This window comes from Pan paniscus, chromosome 7 (genome assembly GCF_029289425.2).
Source record: "Pan paniscus chromosome 7, NHGRI_mPanPan1-v2.0_pri, whole genome shotgun sequence".
Lineage (NCBI taxonomy): Eukaryota > Metazoa > Chordata > Mammalia > Primates > Hominidae > Pan > Pan paniscus.
The window spans coordinates 64,250,329-64,272,125 of NC_073256.2; the positions used below are offsets into that span (position 1 = coordinate 64,250,329).

At 46.3% G+C, this 21,797-nt stretch overlaps 3 long non-coding RNA genes across 3 annotated transcripts in view; 2 read left to right on the top strand and 1 right to left on the bottom strand.

Moving 5' to 3' along the window:
- LOC130541746 (uncharacterized) overlaps nt 1-21,797 on the top strand; it is a 150,738-nt gene that overhangs the window by 65,511 nt on the left and 63,430 nt on the right. The gene's annotated exons all lie outside the window — the stretch shown is intronic.
- On the bottom strand, nt 1,845-8,173 carry LOC134730974 (uncharacterized). Its single transcript, XR_010112932.1, has 2 exons — nt 7,472-8,173; nt 1,845-7,006 (listed from the first exon to the last, which is right to left on the bottom strand). It is a non-coding gene; the product is annotated as an uncharacterized LOC134730974 (long non-coding RNA).
- LOC130541747 (uncharacterized) lies at nt 7,107-10,613 on the top strand. Its single transcript, XR_008955845.1, has 2 exons — nt 7,107-7,233; nt 10,390-10,613. It is a non-coding gene; the product is annotated as an uncharacterized LOC130541747 (long non-coding RNA).

Sequence of the window (21,797 nt, forward strand, 5' to 3'; positions counted from 1 at the left end):
ATCAGCCATCATTTACTGAAATAAGTCCTACTGTGTCCCGCAACAACAGTAGCACATTTATCAAGAGATCATTCCTAAGTGCTTTACACTTATTAACTCCTTAATCTTCACAACCACCCCATGAAGTAAGGACTATTATTTTTTTTCATTTTACAGATAAGAAAACTGATTCATAGAGAGATTGAGTTATTTGCTGAGAGTAACTAAGGTAGTAATTGGTCAAGGTGAGTTGAACCCAGGCAGTATTTTGGAGATTCTAGAAAAGTCTTCCATTCCTGTTGGATGTCTGTAGAACGTGTGACACAATGTGAGTTTGGATTTGTCATTGAGGTGGGCTTTACATTGGCATTCGGTGTGTGGCTCCCACAGGCAGCTCTGTGCGGATCCAGGATTAGCATCAGCTCTTTCTGCTGCAAGCAGAGGGTTGCGTCTCAGCAGCTGTCCTGCAAGCGCACCTATTCAAATACACAGCCATACACAGAGCTCTTTGTCTGGAGAAAAGGATATAAAAGTCAAAGTACTTTTCCTGCCAGCTATTTGGTTGATCAGGATGGAATATATTGTATTGTAGGACACAATTCAGATATGTGAGTTATTTCCTCTCACCCTCCCCCGGCTGCTGAACACACACTTTTTCTTCTGACTTTTAGGAAGTGTTTCCTGTGCAATCACATCTCACTTTTTGCATCATCTCCCACAAGACCACCTGGCTCCTTCCCACATCGTCCTCCATCCAGAGTGCAATTCCTAAGTCCCCTAGGGTGGCATTCTTTTCACATACATGATTCCAACCACAAATTTTTGCAGAGGTGTTCAGTGCAAATGGGACAGCTCCATTTCAGTGGGTGGGCGCAAGTTGGGGCGGAGGAGTTTCCTGAACTCTTTGCCCTTTTTGGAAACTCAGTGAGATTCTTTTAATCGTCTGGATGACCCTGTGTGTCAAAGGCACAGGTAGCATGTGCTATCAGATCTATTGGTGCCTGCGTCCAATAGGTATGTATAAAACTAAAATCTGTACTTTCCCCATTGTTCTGTTTATGATGATGGGATCAGGAGTTGAGCCCTGGTGGCATTTAATGCACTATTGGGGAAATGTTAGTTGCAAGTGCATTACATTCTTTGCTTGCTGTCTAGCCTGAATTTCATATTTTTATACAAAATCTTTTTTATTTATTTACTTTTTTGGTTTTTATTTTTATTTATTTTTTGTGTGTGTGACGGAGTTTCACTTTTGTTGCCCAGGCTGGAGTGCAATGGCCTGATCTAGGCTCATTACAACCTCTGCCTCCCAGGCTCAAGCGATTCTCCTGCCTCAGCCTCCCAAGTAGCTGGGATTATAGGCGCCAGCCACCACGCCCGGCTAATTTCGTGTTTTTAGTAGACACGGGGTTTCACCATGTTGGCCAAGCTGGTCTCAAACTCCTGATCTTGGGTGATCCACCCTCCCTGGCCTCCTTACATGCTGGGATTACAGGCGTGAACCACCATGCCTGGCAAAGAAATCTTTAGGTTATCGACACACTTTATGTATCATGAATCTATAATATGTATTTATACATACTCTGTGTCTTTTCTTCTCTGTTTGGATAAGGTATGTTTATGCTAACCTGTATTAGCAATGGGACTGGTGATCCCACAGCTTGCAGAAGCTACTGGAGCATGGGCAATAGGACCAGTGCTGGCCGCGGCTTCTCCTTGCACCAAGTCCTCTGAGTGGCAGTGCCGGCTGACTGTCCTTCATTTCTTCTTGCTGGTCTGGAGGGAGTTCTCGGGCTGCGGAGCAAACGCTGCTGCCACACGACCTTTCCTGATGCGCCTGTGAATTCCTTCCTTCTGCCGCTTCATTTTGGATACTCTCATGCTGATTTTTGCTCAGTGATGAATTGAATGGCCTGTCAGTGTTTTCCGGTAGAGATGAGCTATTTTCCACCCTGAGACATGGCTTCTGTAAACTAAATTTGCTTTAGTTTCAAAATCAAAAGCAAATGGGCCCACCTTTATGGTGGGAAGGTAGTGGGCATGGGAAGTCAAGGAGCTCCCTGGGAAGGCCTGGTGGCAGCTCCCATGTCACTCCTCAGACAGTTTCTCAAAGGCTTATTTATCCTAGGCTGTCATGGATGTGTCAGCAGGGATGGTTTGGACACAGCTCTAATGCTGAGAACATATATAAAAAAAAGGTCTTGGCCAGAGTTAGTTTCTGAAATTCCTCTCTCAATTATTGAGAATAGTTTTACTTTAACAAGCATTCTTTTCCCTCACAGTTCTGCTTCTCATTTGGCCCATCCTCTTGTGAAGTCATAGTTTTGTGCTTATGATACGGCAGATAGTGACCAAGATGGAAACGATTATAATATCATGGGTGCCCAACATGCATGTTTATAGCAGCACAATTCACAATTGCAAAAATATGGACCCAACATATATGCCCATCAACCAATAAGTGGATAAAGAAAATGTGGTACATATATACCATGGAATAGTACTCAGCCATAAAACGGACAAAATAATGGCCTTTGCAGCAACCTGGATGGATTTGAAGACCATTATTTGAAGTGAAGTCACTCAGGAATGGAAAACCAAATATCGTATGTTCTCACTTATAAGTTGGAGCTAAGCTATAAGGATGCAAAGGCATAAGGATGATACAATGAGCCAGGTGTGGTGGCTCATGCCTATAATCCTACCACTTTGGGTGGCCGAGGCTGGTGGATCACAAGGTCAGGAGTTCAGGAGTTCAAGACCAGCCTGTCCAACATGGTGAAACCCTGTCTCTACAAAAATACAAAAAGTATCTGGGTGTGGTGGTGGGCGCCTGTAATCCCAGCTACTTGGGAGGCTGAGGTGGGACAATTGCTTGAATCTGGGAGGCGGAGGTTGCAGTGAGCCGAGATTGAGCCATTGTCCTCCAGCCTGGGTGACAGAGCGAGACTCTGTCTCAAAAAAAGAAAAAAAAGAAAAAAAAGGAATGATAGAATGGACTTTGAGGACTCAGGGGAAAGTGTGGGAGGTGGGTGAGGAATAAAAGAAAGACTACACATTGGTACAGTGTACACTTCTCAGGGTGATGGGTGCACCAAAATCTCAGAAACTACCACTAAATAACTTATCCATGTAACCAAAATTCAACTGTACCCCCCAAACTATTGAAATTTGAAAACAAATCACAGATGCCCAGCACTAAGGATGGACAGACGTGCAGGACAGAAGTAGAGACCTGCTCCATCCTCAGCCACAGCCACTTGTCCTCTTCCCCACCCTGTCTTTTGTCCGAATCAGCTCAGGCAAACCATTCTGCCTGCACTCCATCGTATTCTTACAATTTGCCAGTTGTTGCCTCAAAAGTTTGTACAACAATCTCTGGACCAGCTGTTAGCTGTTGTCTCCCAGGGTTCTGGGATTCCTCTGGGAATAAAATGAGGCCAGGCTTTCTGGGACACCTTTCAAGTGGGGAACTCTACAGCAGATGCACTCATGGGCGGCAGCTGGAGGAAGTCTGGCAGAGATGATGGTATATGCCGCTGAGAACAGGAATGGAGCCTAACCATGTACTTGGAAGGCTCGGAAAGAAAAGAGGATTTGGAAGGAAAGAGGAGGGAGATTCTATATTTAAGATTAACCTTGGAGGGAAGCTCACACAGGCAGAAAACTATGGCCACCAAAATTCCAAGTTACTAAGCTTTTCAGGGGATGTCTTAGCCAACAAATTTAACCTTTGAACAATGCTCTTTAAAAGAAAACAAAAGAGGAGATGTTCACAATGTAATAACAGAAACAATGAGATTTTTGCTTGCGTGTACTGTTCTTGAACTTGATCTCATCCCACATTATTGTTCCCACCACAGTGGGTGACTGAAAACCAAACCAGGCTGCTGCTCTCCTGGCCCCGAGGGTTCACTGGTGCTGGTGTTGCCCAACTTCTTAACCCTCCTCTGTCGAAACCCGCAGTGGCTGGAAGTCTCTTCTGTCATTTCAGAGGAGGGGGCACTTAAACCTCACGGGCATTTTCACTGAAACACAGAAAGCTCTGCTTTTCCACAGAGGCTGGGCTTTCTGAGCACATGCCCCACAGCTGTCTCAGATATCTGGAGCCTTCTCAGTTTTTCACAGAATCATCTAAGTTCCATAGCATATGAGCAGGGTTGGGAACCAGCCTTGGAAAACCTTTACTTCTTAGGTAAATGGAAATTAGCACGACTCGATGTGAATAGTCAGGGCTGAGCTAATGCAAACTGACTGACCTTCTAGGCCAGTGTGGCTCAGTGTTTGCAGGAAAGTTCTGCCTGAAACCGTCTGATGAGGGCATATGGGAAAGGCAACACTGATTTTGCCCTCACATGGACTTGCATTAGAGAAAATAACAGTCCTGGCCTGAGAAGATAATTTTGAGGCATGAGAAAACTGAAACATTGTTTGGCAGATGTGTTTTCTGCATTTTCCTGTTCGTGTATTTTAGTTTAAGTAAAAGTTAGGGGTTAGGAATCTATCCTGTTGCCTGTGGGCTTACTTTAATCAAGTGAACACACACTGTCTCTGTCTTGATGGAGCCTGTGTTACATGTAATTGAGGGGTAACCAACATAAAGAACTCTCGGGTTGAAGAATGAGGACTTTGAGCTTAGGACCACTGCAGTGTTGTAAACTATAATCCTTATTTCTGTGCAAAAAATCACTCAGAAACTCTATAGAGAAGGTTGATGTTGTAATAACTATTGGTGATAGGCATTCATTCACCAGTAGATCACAGCCAGCATAGCTAACAGGACCCAGGTTTGCCATTTGAGAAGTGTTTGCTGGGAGGGGTTCCCCCAGGCAAGTGCTTGGTTCTGGAGTTGTCAGGCTCCATTTGCTGAGGGTCCATCGCTGTTGTGATCCATATGCTTAGTGTCTTCCTGAGAATCTGCACAGCCCAGAGTTTTTGAAGATTAACAAATGGATTTGATTTCCACTTTGCAAAAACATTCCCTCAGTTGAAAATCGTTTTTGCTTCCCCATTAAGTGCTATGTGGGAGAGATCATCAAGTCTCCTTCTGGGAGTTTGCAAAGGAGAATTGTTAACAGTTCAGCCAGAACAGAGTCAAGACCTGCATCCCTGAGGGTGGGCTGAATTTTCCTCTGTGAGGTGGCAGGTTTTGAATAATTCTAAATGCAGGTGGCGTCATTTTCACTGGGTGTTATGTCTGATGGTCATAAAGGTTCAAGGACAGCAACTTCAAATAGGGAATCAACGCCGTAACTACCAGCCCGTCCTTCCCACAGGCATGCTAACAGGCAAGATGGCTGGCAATTGTGGAAAACAGTCTCAAATGGCAAAAATGCAGTTTTGAGGCTGTTCCAGATAATTGCTGCTGGAGAGTTTAAGCTTTTGGTAGAAACTGATTTCATGGGCAGATGCTACTGTGGAGCCAGAGGTAATTTAGGTCTGAAAATTGGCCCCATTCTGAAAGTGGTTGTTGTGGATGATTTCAGATAAAGAATCCACTCTGCCAGATTGGACAAAGCCTATTGGAGTATCAGATCTGTTGCAGTCTCTCTTTACTATTGCTGAAGGAATGATTTAGCTAATTAGAACTATGCTTACATGAGATCAGTGTATCGAATCACACTTTGTCTTTTGCCCCAAGATGTCTTTTTTTCCCACTCTGTTTGGTGGGCTTCTGGGACTGCAGAGCAAACCAGTGAGAACAAATGTTGTTTCTGTGTGCACAACTGTCCAGGCATCCCCTCCCGTGTGGAGGACCCGTGGTGGAGGGTGTCAGATGAAGTTTCTGGGATGATGCGCCAGAAGGGCCTCTTACCATGTTGACTCCTTCTTTGAGTCCAATATTTTTGACTTAAGCATTAGCGTTTATCTTAACAGAATTCTGATTCACAGTGGAGATTCTGAGGAATAGTCTAGCCTTCATAAGTCACTGAAAGATGAGACTCCGGGCTCTCTGATGGATGAAGGAGCAATGATAATGTTAAGCTGAGAGGCAGGAAGAAACCAGGGTTTGGGAACCTGCTTTGATAGGAAGAATTGCATATGTGGAGAACGCCAAGTCGCCAGGCCTTGTTAGGCATACCTAGGTCTCTTTTTACTCTAGCCCTTTGCAGGCTTGGGAAACACAGCCTCTCCTCCTGTGCTCTCACACGGGAGCCCCCAGCCCATCCCACTTGCACATCATGACCAGCTCCAGGGTCAAGCCTCTCCCCTACAGCCACTGCTCCTGTTGGAGTTCAACCTGCATGGCCTCTGGCTTCTCTGCGTCGTGGCCTTTTATCTGTTCTCACCCCCTCTACTACCAGTCACTTTCAGCTACCCCAGCTCAGCAACTAGTTGCACTCATTGAGGACAGCAGAAATGATAGCGATAGCTAGTGCCCAGTGCTTGCTTCCTGCATGGCAGGCACCTTCTAAGCACTTTACACATGTTGATCGATTTATTTATCCTCCAGTGCTAGTATTATCCCCATTTCATAGATGAATACACTGAGGGGTGAAGTCACGTAGATAGCACTTGGTAAGTTGGGTCTCAGGTCCCGATGTCACACACTCTAGTGAACCAAGTTAGTTTTCAGCCATGGGTGGCCATCCCACATCCTCTAGGAACACCCGAGACAAGCCTACGTGTTTCTCTTTTCTCCCCAAATAGACAGCACATCGGCCACAGGCAGCCTTGGACAAGAAACTGGAGTGTTGATCATCACATTGCTCCCTCCCACCATCACCCAGGCCAGGAGCCGTGGCCGAGAAAGCCCTGGCCCGGATGCTAGACCTCAGCTTCGTATCCTCCCCCACTCCCAAGAGAACAGAGATGGTGAATAGATTTATCTTCAGTTCCGCCCTGGAGGACTTGCTGGGCTGTGGAATGTGTGTGGAGGAAGACCTTGAGGTGAAGTCTGCCCTGCGCCCAGTAGGGGAGATATTTGCCAGCCCCGCCTAAGGGCAGTTTCTCTGATGTTTCATTTTCTGTGCTCTGTGAGAATCACTGAACACACGGCCAGCAGTCTTCAGGGCATTTCTTTTCCCTGTTGGAGAGACGCTGTTATTACGCTATTATTGGTCCACAATGTGCTGACTCAGTGGTTACGGCGTAACCCTCCCCTCCACGCTGACTAGAGCATTGGCCTGGCGTAGGCAAATGGCTGAGCCCTTCTGGATGAACTCAGGGCATCTCTGAGGACTGTGGACCTGGCCCAGCCCTCCGCAGGGTGTAACCCTGCTCTGGGGTGAACTTTCATTCACTGTGGAGCAGGTAAAGGGCCCATGGTCACGGGCACCATCTAGTTATCTAACGCTGTAGTTCAGTGTTCTAGAGAAGGGGAAATGGGCCAAGTTGATCGGTTCTTACACGGCAGAAGGAGTCACTGCTTGTACTGAGGTTTCAAAACTGTTACTGCCTCATTGATTCTGCAGTTTGATGTCTACCTTCTCAGTTGGAAAATAATGGATTTTCATAACTCATAAATGACTTTATGAAAACCATTTCTTACCGTGGTAGCAGACGAGATGAACAGCTGACCGAGAAGGCATGACTGGGCAGGTCCAGGGTCAGCACTCCGGCCCCACACACTGCAGACGGGGTTACGCAGCCGTAGTCTCTTGACCACGCTGCTCTTCCATAAAGACTCCACAAACGACTGCAAAAGCCGAAGGCTGGCCACCTTCTATGCCGATGTTGTGACTCCAGAATGCTTGCAAAGGGGAATCCAGGCACAATCTTCAGCTGTTGTGCATCCAAAAACGATTATGGAAATGATGCTGGTAAATCTCAATGACTTCCACATTGCCTGGCGCAGTTCCAGGACTGCACGGCTCCCCTCCCTCGCCTGTCAGACTGTTCCTTTCGTATCCCGTCTCCGTGGGGCTCTGACAGTACTAAAGTGCAGAGATATGAAATGTGGAATTGGCATTTCCCCCATAATTATCTCTCAATCAGACAGTATTTGAACAAGACTCCTCGGCCTCAGAGAGGGGGCTGCTGGAAGTCTCCGTGTAGACCAATCTTTTTGATTTTTTTTTTGCCCATTGTTCTGCTGAACCTGTGCAATACCATGGCTTATATGTGCCCATTGTCCTTCCAGTTCTTTTCTTCCCTAAAACATGTTTCCAGGTTTCTCATCCTTTAAAGTAATTAGCATTTTAAATGTTTCTCACAGTTGGCAAATCTTAGTTTATATTCAAGGTGTGGAAGTTCCCATTCCAAACCATTTAATCTGGAAACAATTCTTCACATCTTCTAGGTAAACATATGCTAGCCTTTTGTTAACTGTTTACTTCACCACACTGTTTATTTTTCTTCAATTGCTCCACAAACATTAGGTTTTATACAGCGTTCAAATTCTGTGATTTCTTTGATTTCTCCTTTCTTTCTTAGAAAACAATCATGGGTGGATAGGTAGAAAGAAACTACCCTTGGCTCCCGTGAGTGGCTTTCTCCTCCGGCACCAGGTTCTAGCTAACCATAAAGTTCCTGGCAATGACCAGGCTCAGCCAGCACACCACAGAACACACGGCGTGCCAAGGGCCTTCCCTGGCTGCAGTGCCTTCCTTGCTCCATACCTCCTTTTCCTTTTCCTTCACCCTGGGCCACCACTTGGGGCTGTGTGACCTTGGGCAAGGTATTCCCCTTACCGTATTTAAATGGGAATCATAGCAATACCAGCCTCAGACAGTTGTCCTGAGGGTTTTAATGAGTAAATGCACACAGAACATTTATTATTTATTTATCTTTGGCTCTGTTGCCCAGGGTGGAATGTAGTGACACAATCATAGCTCACGGCTGCCTTGAACTCCTGGGCTCAAGGGATCCTCCTGTGTCTGTCTCCTGAGTAGCTGGGACTATAGCTGTGGGCTGCTGTGCCTGGCTAATTTGTTTTTTTTTGAGACGGAGTCTTGCGTCTCGGTCTGTCGCCCAGGCTGGAGTGCGGTGGCACGATCTCGGCTCACTGCAAGCTCCGCCTCCCGGGTTCATGCCATTCTCCTGCCTCAGCCTCCTGAGTAGCTGGGACTACAGGTGCCCGCCACCACACCCGGCTAGTTTTTTTGTATTTTTTAGTAGAAATGGGGTTTCACTGTGTTAGCCAGGATGGTCTCGATCTCCTGACCTCGTGTTCTACCTGCCTCGGCCTCCCAAAATGCTGGGATTATAGGTGTGAGCCACCGCGCCCGGCCACCTGGCTAATTTATAAGTTTTAGTAGAAATGGGGTCTTGACATCTTGCTCAGGCTGATTTCGCATTCCTGGGCTCAAGTGATCCTCTTGCCTCAGCTTCCCAAAGTGTTAGGATTACAAGCATGAGCCACTGTGCTGGGCCACAGAGAATATTGAGACTAGTCTGGTGTGTGGCATGTGCTGTTCAAGTGTTTGTGATGATGCTCTTTATTACTATGGTCATTCTCTATTTCAATTTCTCCTTGGCACTTATCACCAGCTAACATACTATAGATACTTCCTTACTTAATTGTGTTTATCGCCTGCTCCATTAGAAGGTAAATTCCGGGCAGGGCCCGGTGGCTCACGCCTGTAATCCCAGCACTTTGGGAGGCCAAGTTGGGCGGATCACAAGGTCAGGAGATCGAGACCATCCTGGCTAACACAGTGAAACCCCGTCTCTACTAAAAATACAAAATATTAGCTGGGCATGGTGGTGGGTGCCAGTAGTCCCAGCTACTTGGGAGGCTGAGGCAGGAGAATGGCCTGAACCTGGGAGGCGGAGCTTGCTGTGAGTGAAGATCACTCCAATGCACTCCAGCCTGGGCGACAGAGCGAGACTCGATCTCAAAAAAAAAAAAAAAAAAAAAAAAAAAAAAGGCAAATTCCATTAGGGTGGAGATGTTTGTCTGTTTTGTTCACAACAGCATGTGGAGCCTAGAGCAGGCATCTGGCAGGTGCACTCCACAAATGTTTGTGGATGCAACTGGTACCACCAGGCTGTCTAAAAAACAGTTTAAAAGTCCCAGCAATTTTAAATAGGGTTGTGTTAGGGATGCCATATTGGGGGCCTCCTGTTTTTGTAGACCCACCTTGGTACCTAGGATGCAGACTTATTGGGCTCCAAACCTCCAGGACAGGGCAAGGCTTGAGGTGGCTATTTGGAGCTAGTTCCCAGTGAAGTGTTTGCATCACTTGGAGTGTGGGCTGAAGGAATAGGGACACAGGGACCCCAGACCAAAGCCATGCAGGAATCCAGAACTCAGCACTAGGAAGAAGGACTTGGGGGAGCCAGATTTTAGGAGAAATGTGCCATGTGTCTATTCAAATCAGCTACAGGAGGTGAAGGCAACAGCCCTTTCCCTGGAGTTGTTCAAACTTGAATAAGATTAGAATCCAATAGCTACAATGCAACAGAAGAAAAAAAAAGCTCATCTATCACTGATAATTCCAATAAAACTCTGCACTCTCTTTGCAGAAAATGCATCTATGAGCATCAATTTACTGTGTCCTGCCTGGCTTCAGGGCCTCAGACGCATCCTGAAGAGCATCCAGGGAAGCCTTAGAGCCATGGGCTTCTCTGCTAAGAACTGGTGATGTCACGCAGGCTGGAAGCTGACAATTTAAGTCAATTCACTCTCCAAAATGTTGCACCCCTGCTGCGTGTTAAGCTCATTAAAGTTGGAGAGTTGAATGAGCTAATGTTCATGACTCGCTGTGATGCAAATGTGCCTTCAGAAGGGGAGAGGGTCCTTCCCTGGGGGCTTCCACAGACTTCATAGAAGGCAATGCTGTAAGGTGATGATCCACCGGAGGGGATAGAGGGTGGGGACAGGGAGATGGAGGCTTTGTCAGAATCCATGGCACACCTCCTGGGCAATTGGAGCTCAAGCCTGTATTTTGGCGAGAAAGTCAAGCAGAGCTGTAGCCCGGCGAGATGCATTAGTCAGTGCAACAGTAGGGAAGACGTTTCCAAAGAGGGTCGCCTTGCATGTGGAGAGATTTCTTGGTTTGATGAAAAAACCTGGGGAGGGAATAGTGTGACTGGAGGGACTTGGATCAGGGTCCTCTGGCGCAGGTGGCCTGGGCCGTGGGAAGCCCTGGGTGCACCCTGCTCTATGCTGAGCTGGGCTCTGGAAAGCCTCTGCGCTTGTGTCTCACCTCATCGCCCTCAGAGCGTTGCCCCCGTCTTGCCACTCTCTCTCTCAGCCTCATTTTGTCCCCTCTCCCTGCACACCAAGCTCTGCCTGGGCCCCTGTACCCTCCACATGGAGCTTGCACCCAGGAGATCTCATCCAGGGCCTGGTTTGAAATTCCATTTGTATACCAAGGACTTTTCAGTCCTTTTGTCCATCCTTGGCGGGCCTCAGAGCCCACTCCCTCCAACCTCACAACAATTCCACCTGTCTTCTTGCCATGCCCACTGGGGTATCCAATGGGAATTTCAAAGTTAACAGGGATACAAGTTAGGTTTTTATCACCACCCCCTCTCCTTCCCCCACCCCCAGACTTTTCATTTCAGGAAATGAGACCACCACCCACTCAGTTCACTTGAGTGAAAACAATGGGGCTTCCGCGATTCCTTCCGTCCCCACTCCCACACACCCAGCCTGCTGACGAGCACCGCTTCCTCTCCCTCCAAGTGCACCCGGGCATCCTCCCCTCAGCCCCGCTGCCCTCAGCCCCCTCATCCTGTCCTGCCCAGGCCGGCAACAGGCCCCCATGTGGCTTCCCTGTGCCCCTGGCCTTCCACTACGGAGTCCCCACGCAGCTGCCCGGAGGATCTTTTGAAACTGTCGTCAGATGACTGCCCTGCCGCACAGGAACCCCCAGTGTCCTGATAACATCAGCGTGGTCCTTCTGCCCTGTCCTGGCTTACTAAGCTCTGATCTGCCCGCGTCTGCCCGCCTGACCATAGCTAGTCTTCCTCTTCCTGGAGCACTAGCTGGTCCCTCCGCTGGCCTGGCCGTTTCCCAGCCCAGGACGCCCCTGCCCTTGCTCCCCATGCCTGGGTCCTTCAGCACCCTGAAGCCAGCCCCTGCAGAGGGCTCTCTGAGCTGTTAACCTGACGCAGAACCTGCTGTGGCCTCTGGGCTTTCCAGCCCTGCTCTGTGGCTGTCAGTGTCAGGCGCGGCTCTGGGCGGTCTTTGATGCCTTCCTGTCCTTTTCCCCAAATCGCATCTGTGCGTATGAGCAGAGGGGAGTTAGTGCACACCCAGGCCCTGAGGTGGCACCTGGTTTGCAGCAAGTGCTCACTGCATCTTTGTGGAGAGCTTAGCTTTGGTGAACGCCCCCTGAGGCCCATGCCCCCGCGGACTCTCTGCAGGCTGGGTGGGGCACAGCCATAGCAGGTGTCTCCTGGGGGGCCGGCACAGCTCAGAGCCCCAAGGCCACCAAAGAACTAGCTCAGGGGATCCCATTTCCCTTGGCTGAGGGACCCACAGCCTGCGCGTCCCAGGACCAGCTCCCTGGACGGGTCTGTCCGCCTCTCCAAAGGCGCTTCCGTGGAGTGCTGGCAGGGGTCTGGGAAGGGCGGGAGACTGGGCAATGCTGGCCTCCCCACTCCAGCCAGACCCTCTCCCTCCCTCCCCTCGGAGCAGGGAGGACCTGATTCAAACAGCCCAGGAAACCTCTGGTGTCCCCAGCAGCCTTTCGGGGCCAGGGATTTTATTTTAGAGCTTTGTCAGCAGTGGACCGCAGGGACTCCCAGTGCTGGTCCCCAGTCGTACAACCTGAGTTAGGAGCTGGGCGCCAACTGTGTGTGTGAGAGTTGTGAGTGTGGGTATTCATGTATGTGGATGTAAGTGTGTAAGTGTGTGTATTCATGTGTGAGTGTGTGAACATGTACGTGTGTGAGCATTGTGCATGTGAACATCTGTATGAGTGTGAGGGTGTGAGCATGTGTGTGTGGACATGCATGTGTCTGTGTGTATAAGGATGTGTTTATGAGTATGTGTGTGGTGTATTTTTATGTATGTGAGAGTGAATGTGTGAGTGTGATGTGTGTAAATTGGCTGTGTGAGTGTATGAGAATGTGTGTAGTGTATGAAAGTGTGTGAGCATGTTCAAGTGACTGTGTGAGTGTGGTGTGTGTGTATGTAGTGTGTGTCTGAGATGTGTGCAAGTGTGTGAGCATGTGAGTGCGAGATGTGTGTAAGTGTGCAAGTAAGCGTGTTAGTATGTGTGATGTGTGTAAATGTGTATGTGTGTGAGTGTATCTGTGTGTGATAGGTTGTACAAATGAGGGTGTGCACATGAGAGGTGTGTCTGCAAGTGACAAAGTGTGGTGTGTATGTAGTGCATGTTTGTGTGTGAGCATGTGTGTGAGGTGTGTGCAAGTGTTTGTGTGTGTGTATGCTCTTGTACAAGTGAGTGTGTGAGCATGTGTGGGAGGTGTGTAAGTGTGAGTGTGTGTGTGTGTGTGAGAGAGAGAGAGAGAGATGGATGAGGAGGAGAGCCAGTGGATACAAGAAGCCGGGCTGTGGGGTATCTGAGGAAGAAGGGGCCTTGCTGAGGGGTCACGGGGGCTTTGGAATTGCAGGTGATGTCCAGAGGGCATCGGCGTCTGTGTGTGAGGACCTGGGACACCATAAGGGGCACAGGAAAGACAAAGAGGGCGGCACAGACCCAGGCTCAGGGCAGCTGCCCGGTTTGCCTCGTGCACACTGATCAGCTGGGGTTCTCGTCCTCCTCATTCCCAGCTTCTGGATCCCACAGCAGGCACTGCTGATTCTCTTCTCCGGTCCAGGAGAGTCACTAGGATGTGTGTGTTACCCCTCCCCCTTCCCACAGACTTTAGTCTACTTTTTATTTTATTTTATTTTATTTATTTATTTATTTATTTATTTATTTATTTATTTATTATTATTTTGAGACGGAGTCTTGCTCTTTCGCCCAGGCAGGAGTACAACGGCGTGATCTCGGCTCACTGCAAGCTCTGCCTCCAGGGTTCACGCCATTCTCTTGCCTCAGCCTCCCGAGTAGCTGGGACTACAGGCACCCACCACCATGCCCGGCTAATTTTTTGCATTTTTTAGTAGAGACGGGGTTTCACCATGTTAGCCAGGATGGTCTCGATCTGCTGACCTTGGGATCCATCCGCTTTGGCCTCCCACAGTGCTGGGATTACAAGCGTGAGCCGCTGCGCCCGGCCAGACTTTAGTCAGCTTTATTAATCATCTTTCTGGAATGTAATTTATAGCAATACCATTGACTCTAAGATGTTATCCGGTATGACACATTCCAACTTCTGAGGAGTGAAGAGGTGAAATTATAAGAGATGGTGGCCTGTTTGTCGTCTCCTGCCTTGGGAAGCCCAGGGGTTCCCAGGGGCCTGGCCACTGCCTGGGCTGCCAAGCTCAGGAGCCCAGCCCAGCTTCCAGGGCCTGGGGTGCACAGGCAGGGTTGGGGTGGAGAGGCCCAGGGTCGTCCTGGTATCCTGCTTCCTGCCCCACACCTCAGCTGCTCTCTAGGGTCTGCTATGTTGGAGAAGGCTCCAGGAGCCCCTGGATCATTCTGAGCTAGGTCCAGTGTACTATTTTTCTGGGATCTTTGGGAAGCAACTTCTACTCCACAAGGATCTCCCAGTTCAGCTGCCCCCAAACCAACGCCCCCAGAGCAGTTTTCGGTTCATTTGGTGAGTACCTGCGCACAGACCTGAGCCTCACTGCGGGCCAAGGATGACTCCAGGCTTGAGGGCCACTGTGCCTCCAAGCACTTCCTGACGGACACACGCGTCCTGTCAGATATGATGGATACTTAGGATACATATTGCAATTATTAACAGTATATTTTTATATCTTAGAAAAATAAGATCACGTTGCGGCTTCACAGTCTTAACAAATTACACTGTAACCCTGTAAAAGAAGAGAGTAAAATAATGTTTGGTTTTTATTTTTAATGAAGTTTTTATTTTGGATTAACTTTGTTTTTTTGTTTGTTTTTGAGATGGAGTCTCGCTCTGTCACCCAGGATGTAGTGCGATGGTGTGATATTGGCTCACTGCAATCTCCGCCTTCTGGGTTCAAGCGATTCTCTTGCCTCAGCCTCCCGCGTAGCTGGGATTACAGGTGCCCACCACCATGAGTGGATAATTTTTGTATTTTTAGTAGAGGTGGGGTTTCACCATGTTGGCCAGGCTGGTCTCAAACTCCTGACCACAGGTGGTCCTCCCACTTTGGCCTCCCAAAGTGCTGGGATTACAGGCATGACCTAACTTGGGTTTTATAGATAAGCTACAAGTACAAGAAGTTCCTGTCTACCCTTCACCCCATTGTCTCATGTATTAGTATCTTACATAATTGTGCTATATTTGTCAAAATTAAGAGATTAACGTTGGTAAATTACTGTTAACCAAGCTCCAGACTTTATTCAAATTTCTCAGGCTTTTCCACGGATGCCTTCTTCTGTCCCAGGATCCCACTGAAGATGCCACGTGACAGTTAGTTGTGTCTCCGGAGTCCCCTCTGAGACAGTCACTCAGGCTGTCTTTGGTTTTCATGGCCGTGGCAGTTTTGAAGAGTAGTGGTCAGACAAACCTGTAGAATGTTCCTCAGCTTGGGTTTATCTGATGTTTCCCCATGATTAGACTGAGGTTACAGGTTTGTGGAAAGAATACCACAGAGGGAATGTGACCTGCTCCTATCAGGGGTACATGGTGTGAATATGACATCACTGATGTTAACCTTGATCACTTGGCTAAGGTGCTGGCCGCCAGGAATCCTCACCGCAAAGTCACCACCTTTCTATTCCCACACCCTGTTCTTTGGAAGTGAGTCACCTGGTCCCACTCACACTGAGGGAGGGGAACTGAGCCCCGCTTCTGGGTGGGAATCTGCACAGATTATTTGGAATGCTTCTTGAAGGACAATTCGTTTCTTCTTCCCCATTTATTTATTTACTCAATGATTTATTTCAATCGGTATGGACTCATGTATATGTATTTTATACCTTAAGCTATAATCCAATGCTATATTTTGTGTTTTGATGTTCAGATTCTTCCAGCTTTGTCCACGGGCAGCACTCTCAGGATGGTTCCTGGTCCCTTTGGCATGCCTTCATTTGTTTGCTTTGTGAGCACTTCCTTGATTTCTGGCATTATAAGATGCTGAAGGTCATCTTGTGTATCCCCTGCCCTAGGCCTAGGATCAGCCATTTCTCCAAGGAGCCCTTGTTTCTTTTATTGGAGGATATTATGTAGAAACCAAGATCTGGCCATAGTTGTACTCATTGCTGCTAGGGTGTCATTCTGTCTGGGCCTTCCCCAACAGACAGAGCTAGGAAATACATGAGTGGCTATTAACCCAGGTGTACACATGTATTTATAATTGCTTCTGTATTCATGTATATCTCTCTATATATAATGATAAACTAAGTGTTAAGTTTATACTGATATCTCTGACTCTAATCCAGTAGTCCAGGGTTAATTCTAGACTTCCTTTCTTGCTTTTTTTTTAAAAATAACTTGTGTTGTGACAATGAGAAACCAGACCCCTATTGTCATTTATTCATTTATTTGTTCAATCCTAGTATAGACATAAAGAACTTTCTGAATTGTTAAAACAGTTTTACCAACTACAGTATAGTGTATATACAGTTTCATTTTAACTTTTAAATAAACGATTTTTATAAGAGCTTTATATGTACATAAAAACTGGAAATTGTACAGAGTTATCATATAGTCCATATGCAGTTTTCCCTGTTATTAACATCTTATATTAGTATGGTGCATTTGTGATTAATTAATATGACAATTAGTGATCTTAGTACATTTGGGCAGCTATAACAAAACACCATAGACTAGGTAAGGGAAAAACAGCAGGCATTTATTTTTCACTGTTCCGGAGGCTGGAAAATCCAAGATCAAGCTGCCAGCATAATCAGTGTCTGGTGAGGGCTTGTTTTCTGGCTCGTAGGTGGCATCTTCTCTGTGTGTCCTTACATGGTGAAAGGGGTGAGGCAGCTCTCTGGGGCCTCATCCCATTCATAAGGGATGTACCTTCATGAGCTGGTCACCTCCCAAAGGCTTTATGTCTTAATGTCATCACATCAGGAATTAGCTTTCAGCATATGAATCTCTGGGGCATACAAACATTCACAAAGCCAATACCTATTTCAGGTTTTCTTGTTTTGACCTTTTTGCGTTATTTCTGTCCCAGCATCCCATCTAGGATACCGTGTTACATTAGTTGACATAGCCCCTCATGACAGTGACAATTTCTCAGACTTAGTTTGTTTTTGATGAGCTTAGCAACTTCGAGGAATGCTGGTCAGGTATTTTGTAGAATGTTCTGCTGTTGAGATTTTTCACATGTTTTTCTCATGGTTAGACTGGTGTTGTGGGTTTTCTGCACAGAGATAAACTGCCATTTCCATCATGTCATATCAAGGTTACATACTATGAACACGACTCATCACTGCTGATGTGAACCTTGGTCACCTGGCTGCAGTGGTGGTGCTCAGGTATCTCCTCTGTGAAGCCACCCCCTCCCATCCTGTGCTCCTTGGAAGGAGGTGACTGCACAGCCCACACTTAAGGAGTGGGGAGTTAGGCTTACCTCCTTCAGGGTGAAATGTCTACATAAATTATTTGGAATTCTTCTGCATAGGAGATGTGTCTCTTCTTCCCAAGTATTTATTTGTTTATTCAGGCATTTATTTAGTTATATGAGTATGGACTAATGGACATTTATTTTATACTTTGAGTTATGGTCCAACACGACTTAATTTTGTGGCCTGAATTGTTCCAGCTTTGTCCAATGGGAGCCATTTCAGTTGGCTCCTGTGTCTCTTCCACATCAATTAAAATTTTTTTTTTAGCACTTTCTTACTTTCTGGCACTACAAGATGCTCCTGGCTCATATTACATATTTTCTGTCCCAGGCCTAGACTCAGCCATTTCTCCAGTGTGCCCTGGTTCTTCTCACTGGAGAACGGTATTTAAAACCATGCTGGTGCTCCTGGGGTGTTTTTGTTTCTGGGTCCTCTTAGCCGACATAGTGTGGAGGTATGTGTGTGTATAGTAACTCTGGTATATACACTTATCTATAAATAATTATATATAAAACTAGCTGTGTCTATTTTAAGCAAAACAGAAATTCATACTGATGTCTCTCATCCATTACCCCATGAGTAATTCTAGCTTTTTTCTTTTGCTTATCTCTAACCTCCCGCTTCAACAGTAAGAAGCAGGAAGCAGGCTCCTACCATCTGCCATCCATTAGTTATTCATTTCCAGTGTTCATCTATAGCAGTATCAGAATTGTTAACCAGTACCCCCATGGGAAACAGCTTTATCAACTAAAGTAGAGTGCTTACGGACAGTTTCTTTTGTCTGTAGTCCTATAGACCCTGCTCATTCCTAGAGTTGCTTAAGTCAACACTTTTCCACCCTAACCCCTTTGGGGAGATTGTTTGTTAATACAGCTAGATTCTTTTGTCACATATTGCATTCCATCCTGGGGTACCTCGACCTCCTGAACAATTTTAGTTTTAAATTAGCATCCATTAAGATTCATTCTATGTGCCATAAAGTTCTATGTGTTTTGACAAATAGCACTCTGTATCCACAATTATAGGATCATACGGATTAGTTTAAACTCTTTAAAAAAACCCTATGCTCCACCTATTAAACTCTCCCCACTTCCCCAAAATTTCTGGCACCCTTTGATCCTTTTAATGTCTCTGTAGTTTTGCCATTTTCAGAAAGTCCTATAATTGCAATTATTGGTATGGGGCCTTTTCTGACTGGCCTCTGTTACTTAGCAGTATGCATTTACATTTTCTCTATGTCTTTTTGTCGCTTTATTTCTCTGTATTGCTGAATAATATTCCATTATATGAAAGTAGCAAGGCTGTTTATCCAATATTGGTTGCTTCTAGCCTTGGCAGTTATGAAGAATGTTTCTATAAACATTTGTGTACAGGGTTTCTCGTGAACATGCCTCTTTAATATGCTTGGGTAGACACTTACGAGTGGATTGCTGGGTTTTATGGTATGTCTGTTTAACTTTGTAAGAAACTGCCAAACTATCTTCCAGATTGGAAGACATTTTCCTTTCCCACCAGCAGTGAATAGGAATTATTTTTGTCTTGCCTTCTAGATAACATTTAGTATTATCTGGTTTTAGGATCGTCACCTTTCAATAGGTAGGTAGTAGTAACTCATTAAAATATCAATTTGCATTTTTATAATGATAATTGGGGTCTACATGCTATTTACCATCTATACATCATTGTTGAAATTTGCCCTTCTTTCTAGTGTTATTTTTTATTGTTGAGTTTTAAGAGTTCTTTATAAACTCTGGATATGTTTCTTATCAGATATATGATTTGTGGGCCAGGTGAGGTGGCTTGCGCCTGTAATCCCAGCATTTTGGGTGACTGAGGCGGGCAGATTGCTTGAGGTAAGGAGTTCAAGACGAGCCTGGCCAACATGGTGAAATGCCGTTTTTACTAAAAGTACAAAAATTATCCAGGCATGGTGGCACACACCTGTAATCCCAGCTACTCAGGAGGCTGAGCCAGGAGAATTGCTTGAACCTGAGAAGTGGAGGTTGCAGTGAGCTAAGATCCAGTCTGGATGACAGAGCAAGACTCCATATCAAAAAAAAAAAAAATACATGATCTGTAAACACTTTCTTTCAATCTATGATTTGTCTTTTCATCCTATATTAGTGTCTTTCATAGGTGGAAAATTTTTAATTTTAAATTTTTTCTTTCATTAACAGTGCTTTTGGTATAGTTCTTATCTTGATCCCATTCTTTTAACATTTGTGGATTGGATGTGTGAAGTTTCTTAGAGTTAAAAGTTGCCTTGTCAGTTTTAAAAATATTCTTTTGGAATTTCAAATAACCCAAGAAGAGTCATTCTAATTACATAGCAAAATTGAACCTGGTTAGTAATTATAGAAAACACCACCAAACTTCCACAGTCTTTTAAAAATGACCATATGTATTGTTTCTTGCAAAAGTTTTGAAAACTAAGCTAACAGGTTTGTGCATTGTAAAAATTTTTTTGAATTATTATGATACTATATTTAAAATAAATTTCTTTATGGATTGCACTAGTTTAGGTGCTCTTTAAACAGGCCACTTATATAGAGTCTGCCCTTTAATACCTGCATTAATAACAGTAGCACCTATTTATTAACTCCCTCTGTGTGGAAGATATGCAAAGCACTTCACATGAATTCTTCTATTCACTCATCATTATTGTAAGCAGTCAGCATTACTGTTCCTGTCTTATAGTGGGGGACACAGTGCAGAGAGGCTGGATGCCTTGAACTTGCAATTCACAAATGGAGAGCCAGGGAACTGGATAAAGTCCATTGCCTCTATAAGATGCCCCTGAGAAAGCAGGAGTAGCAATGAATGGCTCCATGGAATAGCTGCTGGGAATCCAGATACAGAATTATAGAAGTACAGAGCTGAGAGGGACCTTGGACTTCTTGTAGTCCAGCGTTGGGACATTTGGCTTCACGTCGGAATCCCGTGGAAAGATGGGATAAAATACGAACACTGCCCAACCCCAGCTGTGACCTCATACCTTTAACCATTTCATGCCACGTGGTTCCAAGGTTTCACTTTGCCACTGGGAGACTCTGATTTGATTAGACAGAGGTCTGGCCTGAGTAGAGAAAAATGTTAAAGCAGCCAGATGACTCTAAAGCGCAGCCAAGGTTATGAACCACTGTTATAGTCCAAACTCCTGCTGAATGTTGGCATTCTTCTTCAGCATTATCAGGCAGCCTCTGACTTGAAGATTTCTAGCAATGGGACACTAAGATGTGTTGACAAAAGGAGCGTATTTCATGTCAGGCAGCACTTTCTGTGCCTCGTCGCATTTAATTCTCTTCAAACAATCATGATGTACTGTTAGTCATACCTGTAGTAGGAATCCCATTGTACAGATGAATGTGTTACCATCTCTTTTTTTTTTTTGAGACAGAGTCTTGCTCTGTCTCCCAGGCTAGAGTGCGGTGGCGAGATCTCGGCTGGCTGCAACCTCTGCCTCCCGGGTTCAAGCGATTCTTCTGCCTCAGCTTCCTCAGTAGCTGGGATTACAGGCACGCATCACCACGCCCGGCTAATTTTTGTATTTTTAGTAGAGACAGGGTTGCACCATGTTGGCCAGGCTGGTCTTGAACTCCTGACCTCGTAATCTGCCCGCCTTGGCCTCCCAAAGTGTTGGGATTACAGGCGTGAGCCACCGCGCCCGGCCTGCATCCGCATTTTTCACAGGCTCAGTGCCCGAATGAGCTGCAGTGTAGTCTGGCTGGCTCCCCAACCTGTCGCACAGGCCTTGCTCACCACTCCTGACTTTTCAAGGCAGTTGATTTCACTGTTGAATACTTCCCTATTCGAATAAAGCTCTTTACTCCAATGTTATTCGTTGCTCCGGGTTCCGTTTGTAAAGAGCAAGGCTGCACAGACCTGTCTGCTCCGTTGAGACAGTGAAGGCCGTCTCACAACCGCACCTTGGGACTCGCTTCCACATGACACCTCTTCTGTTCCTCTCACGGTTCCTCACAGCGCCAGGGCCAAGATTCTATCGGGGCTGGTTCCCTGCCTTGCAGTCCTGCCTGACATCTTGGGGCTTTGGGGCAGTGACTCGGTTCGAAATGGGCAAGTCCTACGGCTGAGTTTTGATCCTCCCGGAGTTCAGTGGGTCTCACCCCACCCCCCATTTTCTGTTGTTTCTGCAAAAGGTTTCATTAGCTCTCCAGACAGCTGCATCACAAGTGGCTCACATTGACGGATTTTTGCTCATGAACTTCTGGCAAACAACCTGGTTTCCCAAACTTGCATTTAAATTGTTGGTTTTTTTAGGGCGGGCGCGGTGTCTCACGCCTATAATCCCAGCACTCTTGGAGGCCGAGGCGGGTG